Source organism: Coenobita brevimanus, chromosome 95 (assembly GCF_032717465.1).
Source record: "Coenobita brevimanus isolate Jiangsu-jjx chromosome 95, ASM3271746v2, whole genome shotgun sequence".
Taxonomy (NCBI): Eukaryota; Metazoa; Arthropoda; class Malacostraca; order Decapoda; family Coenobitidae; genus Coenobita; species Coenobita brevimanus.
The window spans coordinates 26,091,733-26,097,732 of record NC_137048.1 but is presented as its reverse complement, the minus strand read 5'-3'; positions in this window follow the sequence as shown (position 1 = coordinate 26,097,732).

Here is a 6,000-nt window from a genome sequence, read left to right as displayed (position 1 = left end):
GACGCCTAGTTCTGGGGGCCGCAGCCCTCGGGAACCCCAGGCCCTCCCCAGAACTCCCGGGCGGGACCTCTCTACGCCCCAACAGCAGAGGACCTCTACCTCCGGCAGGAACCTGAACGAGAGGTTCAGGAAATTGTTCGGCCCCAGTCCTGAGGGCCACACTCCTGTTCCCAGCCCGGAAAGTAAGGGCCCCTTTGCCACCTGCAGCCCCGGATGAGGGAAGACGCCCCTGCGTGTGATCCCATGTCCTCTCGACACAGCCTCCCCAGGCGGTGCTCCTGCCCTGGCAGAGCTGTAGCCGGCATGTCTCCCCGCCGTGCCTGCCGCCCAGTGACTTATGAGACAGTGACTGCGCCCCTAGTGTAGTATAACAGTGGCGAGGCGATAAAGTGCATTCGTAGTACCAGACCAAGTGTTTAAGTGAAATTGGAATAATAATGGTCTAATATACGACAGGGCGCAACAGTGAATAATCCATGTAGAATCAAAATGATAGCGAATAAGACCCATGTGCAAAACCCTTCATATTATAGTAAGAAAAACACTCAAGCCGTGAAGTTTGTATTAATAATTAACCAAAAGTCCCTTGCCCTCAGAAAATATTAAAGTGAACACGCTATCAACAAACTCCGCCTCATACTACCATAATCACAATTAGACCCCAGTGCCTTACACCCTCCCCTAGTGAGCCTCATCTCTAACTCCTCCACGCGCACAGAGACCTTGGACTGTACTAATTCTGCATACTCCGCCTCGAGTGTTATTTTAAGTGCATTTTCCCAGAGTATCCTGTGAGATACTAACTATCTAGATATAAGTGTTTGTGATTGACCAAATATTGTGTTGCAATATCTGCTGTTGTCCCTTGTCTGACTGTGTAATACACGTGTAAAGGTTATTGCCTGGAGTTCTTGTGTCCTGCCTCTCTCTTATTTGTTCTAAGCCCCGGTCTTGAAAAAGGACCCCGCTACATGTTAGGTGTTTTAGAAACGGGAAGTCAGGCCTTAAACACCTAGCATTACAATCACAAACATTTATATCTAGATAATCAGTATCTCACAGGATACTATGGGACAATACACTAAAACAACACTCGAGGCGGAGTATGCAGAATTAGTGAAATACAGCATAGTGTCCCCGGGAAAGCCCAATCACCTCCACCAGGGATTCAGGATAGTGCCCCTGGAAACTCCCCGACACCCCCACAAGGACCCCACGGAGAAGCAGCAGCAGCACACCGAGATTCGGCGCGACAACGGCACAAGCCAGCCCGGGCCGTACGCCCCTATGACTCTGAGCCGCCCCGCTGTCTCCATAGCAAGAATCCTGCACTACCTTCCAGGCGAGGTTCCACCAAACTATCTCGGGGTGGAGCTGTCTGTCCAGCTCCGATCAGTGCCCCTCAGGAGTTGGCCTGTAGCCACTCCCACCTTCTACAGGAGTGTGCCAGTAACCTCTCCGAAGGTGTCTTCCCTCTTGGGACAGCCGGTAGTCGCCCACCCCTCGTAAAGGAATCGGCCAAAAGCCGACCTGAGGGTAGTAAGGAGACGGCCTGTAGTCGCTCCCGCCTTCTTCAGAAGGTGTCCTTCCAGAGACGGCCGGTAGCCGCTCCACACCCCCTCCTGAAGGAGTCGGCCTGTAGCCACTCTCACCTTCATCAGACGGCTGGTAGCCGCTCTGAAGGTGTTGCCCCTGAGTCAGCCTGAAGCCGCTCCACACCCCTCCTACAGGAGTTGGCCTGTAGCCGCTCCCACCTTTGTCCAACGGCCGGTAGCCGCTCTGAAGGCATTGCCCCTGAGTCGGCCTGTAGCCGCTCCACACCCCTCCTGGAGGAGTCAGCCTGTAGCTGCTTGCACCTTCTTCAGACTGCCGGTAGCCACTCCGAAGGCGTTGCCCCCAAGTTGGCCTATAGCCACTAATCATACCAGCTGAAGGAGATGGCCTGTAGTCGCTCCCGCCTTCGTCAGACGGCCGGTAGCCGTTCTGAAGGTGTTGCCCTCGAATTGGCCTGTAGCCGCTCCCCACTCCTCCTGCAGGAGTCAGCCTGAAGCCACTCCCGTCTTCGTCAGACGGCCAGTAGCCGCTCTGAAGGTGTCCCGAGGTGTGCTGGTAATTATTCCCCTTCTCAGGCCACGGCCAGTAGCCGGGAATCAGCACCCTATGGTCGCACCCCTGGGAAGCCACGGCCAGTAGCCGGGCCCCACAGCCAGAAGTAGTCAAGAGCAGCCCCGCCGCCTCAGCGTGAGACGAGTATCCTGACTCCCGATGCAGTGGACGTAGGAGAGTACTGGAGAGGCCCTATCGCCTCCCCCGGCCTCTGCTCCCTACGCCTGGCCCTGGAGAAAACCCACCTGACGGACCCTGATGCAGACCAATGCCGCAGCCCCTCCCTGACGGCAAGCCTGGCTCTGGGGGCCGCAGCCCTCGGGAACTCCAGGCCCTCCCCAGAACGCCCGGGTGGGACCTCCCTATGCCCCGACGGTGGAGGACCTCTACCTCTGGCCGAGACCTGACCAAGTGGTTCAGGAAATTGTTCGGCCCCAGTCCTGAGGGCCATACTCCTGTTCCTAGCCCGGAAAGCACGGGCCCCTTCGCCACCTGCAGCCCCAGACGAGAGAAGACGCCCCTGCGTGTCGTCCCATGCCCTCTTGGCACGACCTTTCCTGGCGGTGCCCCTGCCCCGGCAGAACTGTCGCTGGCGTGTCTCCCCGCTGCACCCGCCGTCCAGTGACTTATGAGACAGTGATTGCGCCCTGAGTACAGTGTAACAGTGACGAGGTAATAGTATACCTTCCTAGCACCACGCCAAGCGTTTACGTGACGTTGGAATAATGGTCTAATGTACGACAGGGCGGAGTACTGAATAATCCATGTAGAATCCAAGTGATAGCGAATAAGACTCATGTGCGACAACCTTCATATTATAATCAGTGAATCACCCAAGCCGTGGAATACATATTAGTAATTTACCCAAATGTCCCTTGCTCTTAGAAAATAATAAATCGAACAAGCTATCAATACCCTCCACTTCATATTACTATAAATATAATTAGACCCCAGTGCCTTACACCCTCCCCTAGTAAGCTTCATCTCTAACTCCACGCGCGCAGCAACCTTGGACCTTATTGTGATAAATAACCAGAAACCCCTTACTCTTCGAAAATAAGTTGAACGGGCTATCAATAACCTCCGCCTTATACTACCATAAATACCGTAATGCTAGGTGAAAAAGGCCTGACTCCTCGGTCCTAAAACACCTAACGCGTAGCGGGGTTCTCTTTCGAGACCGGAGCTTAGTGCAATGAAAGAGAGGCAGGATACAAAAACTCCAGGCAGTAACCTTTTACACGTATATTACCACAGTCAGACACAGGACAAAAATGCAGATATTACAACACGATAAGTGACATAGAAATAAAACCTTACTTAGGATATTAGTATCTCGCAGGATACTGACTTAACCAATACGGTTGCCAATACAGAAAGTCTAATGAACAGGTGTACAGGGAACACGGGCACCCGTGGGAGCGCGGGAGAGGGAGTTCACACGGGGGGGGAAAGGGGAAGGACTCGTGACGAACCGGAACAGAGTTATGGTAATACTGGGAAAGGATACGAATTACTAATTCACTCTTAGCATCACCTGATAGAAAAGGGGTTTTGACATTTGATTCTATCTCTCGTTTATGTTACGTTAGCTATGGGGAGGGAATTTTGTAGGGAGGGAGGGAATAGAGGGACACTGGATATTCACTGTGTTTACGGTAATATAAAGGGAAGGATATTACTCTCACTTTTCTGTTGTTTTCTACTAACAGGGGACATAGGTATATTTTCAATACAGAGATTTCCTCAGGGGAAGAGTTCTTACTGGTTTCTTATGAGGGCGTCACTTATGAGTCGGATTCCTCGGGACTCACTCACTGTACTCGTTCTTACTCGTCCGTGATTTCACTCACTCCGACATTTGACATACATTAAGTCACTATGTCACTGTAACTTGTTTTCTAGGGCAACGTCACACTTAACATAATTTCCTTCACTAGTCCTGGGGCAATACCACGCTTGACATGCCGGCGTCTATTCGGCCGGGCTAGGGGCACCGCCAGGGAAGCGCGTGCCGAGAGGACACGTGACGGCTCGCAGGGACGTCTTCTCACGTCCAGGGCTGCACGTGGCACAAGGGCCCGTAGTCTCCGGGCTAGGATTAGGGGTGTGGCCCTCAGGGCTGGGGCCAAACAGGTCCAGAAGTCTCTGGCTCCTGTCTCGGCCTGAGGTGGAGGTCTTTCCCCGTCTCTTGGGCGTGGAGAGGTTGCCCCCGGGGATCCTGGGGAGGGCCCGGAGAGGCTGACGGCTGCGGTCCCCAGAATCAAGGGGCGCCGTCAGGTGGGGGCTGCGGCACCGTCCTGTACTAGGGCCCGACAGGTGAGTCTTCAGGGCCAGGTGTAGGGACCAGAGGCCAGGGGAAGCCGTTAGGCCTCGTGGGGTCTCTCTGGTGCTAGGGAGCCGGGCGTCTGTCTCACGCAGGGGCGATGTCGGCACCTCCTGGCCGTGGGGCCCAGCAATAGGCCGTGGCTGTGTGGGGGAGTCAGCGCACCTCTGGTCATCTCTCAAGAGGCCATTGGCCTGTCTCTTCTGCAGGAGGGGGGAGCGGCAATCGGCCATCTCAGGGGCAGCACCTCCAGAGCGGCAATCGGCCGTCTCCTTCGGCAGGAGGAATGAGCACCAATCGGCCATCTCGGGGGCAGCTCCTCCAGAGCGGCAATTGGCCGTCTCCTTCAGCAGGAGGAGTGAGCGACAATCGGCCGTCTCGGGGGCAGCACCTCCAGGGCGGCAATCGGCCGTTTCCTTCGGCAGGAGGGTTGAGCGGCAATAGGCCGTCTCAGGGGCAGCTCCTTCAGAGCGGCAATAGGCCGTCTCTCGGCAGGAGGGGTGAGCGGCAGTAGGCTGTCTCAGGAGCAGCGCTTCCAGATCGGCAATCGGCCGTCTCCTTCGGCAGGAGGGAGGAGCGGCAATCGGCTGTCTCCTGGGGCAGAAGAGATGAATGGCAATTGGCCGTCTCGACAGAAATACCTTCAGTGCGACGCTTGGCCGACTGAAGAAGGCGGGAGCGGCAATTGGCCGTCTCCAGAAGGGCACTGTCAGAAACTGAAATATCAGTTCCACCCCAGTCTGGTCTGGCAGTCCCACTCCCCGAAAGTAGTGTCCTCCTGCTATGGTGGCGGTGCAATGGTTGGGTGTTATAAGGGCGCATGGCCCGGGCTGGCTTATGCTGTTGTCGTATTGGGTCCCCTAGTGTGGGTGTGGCTACTCCGTGGGGTCCGGGTAGGGGTGTCGGTAGTTTCTGGGGGCACTGCGCTGTTCCTCTCTCACTGCGGTTCTGGGGGCACTACACTGTTTCTCTCTCATAGTGTTTCTGAGGGCACTATGTTGTTCTTCTCTCACGTCATTTCCAGGGGCACTGACTTGCAAGCCACGCATTTCAAATACAATTAGATCCCAGTGCTTCACACCCTCCCCTAGTGAGCCCCATCGCTCACTCCTCCACGTGCACCGAGACCCTGGACTATACTAATTTTGTACACTACGCTTGAGTGTTATTCCAAGTGCATACTATTATAGTATCCTGCGAGATGCTGAGCATCTAGTTATAAGAGTTTGTAACTGACCAAATATTGTGTTGTAACATCTGCTGTTGTCCCTTGTCTGACTAAGTAATACACGTGTAAAGGTTATTGCCTGAAGTTTTTGTGTCCTGCCTCTCTCTTATTTATCCTAAGCCCCGGTCTTGAAAGAGGACCCCGCTACACGTCAGGTGTTCTAGGAACGAGAAGTCAAGCCTTAAACACCTAGCATTACAATTAGTACAGTCCAAGGTCTCTGAGCGTGTGGAGGAGTTAGAGATGAGGATCACTAGGGGAGGGTGTAAGGCACTGGGGTCTAATTATGATTATGGTAGTATGAGGCGGAGTTTACTGGTAGCTTGTTCACTTTACTATT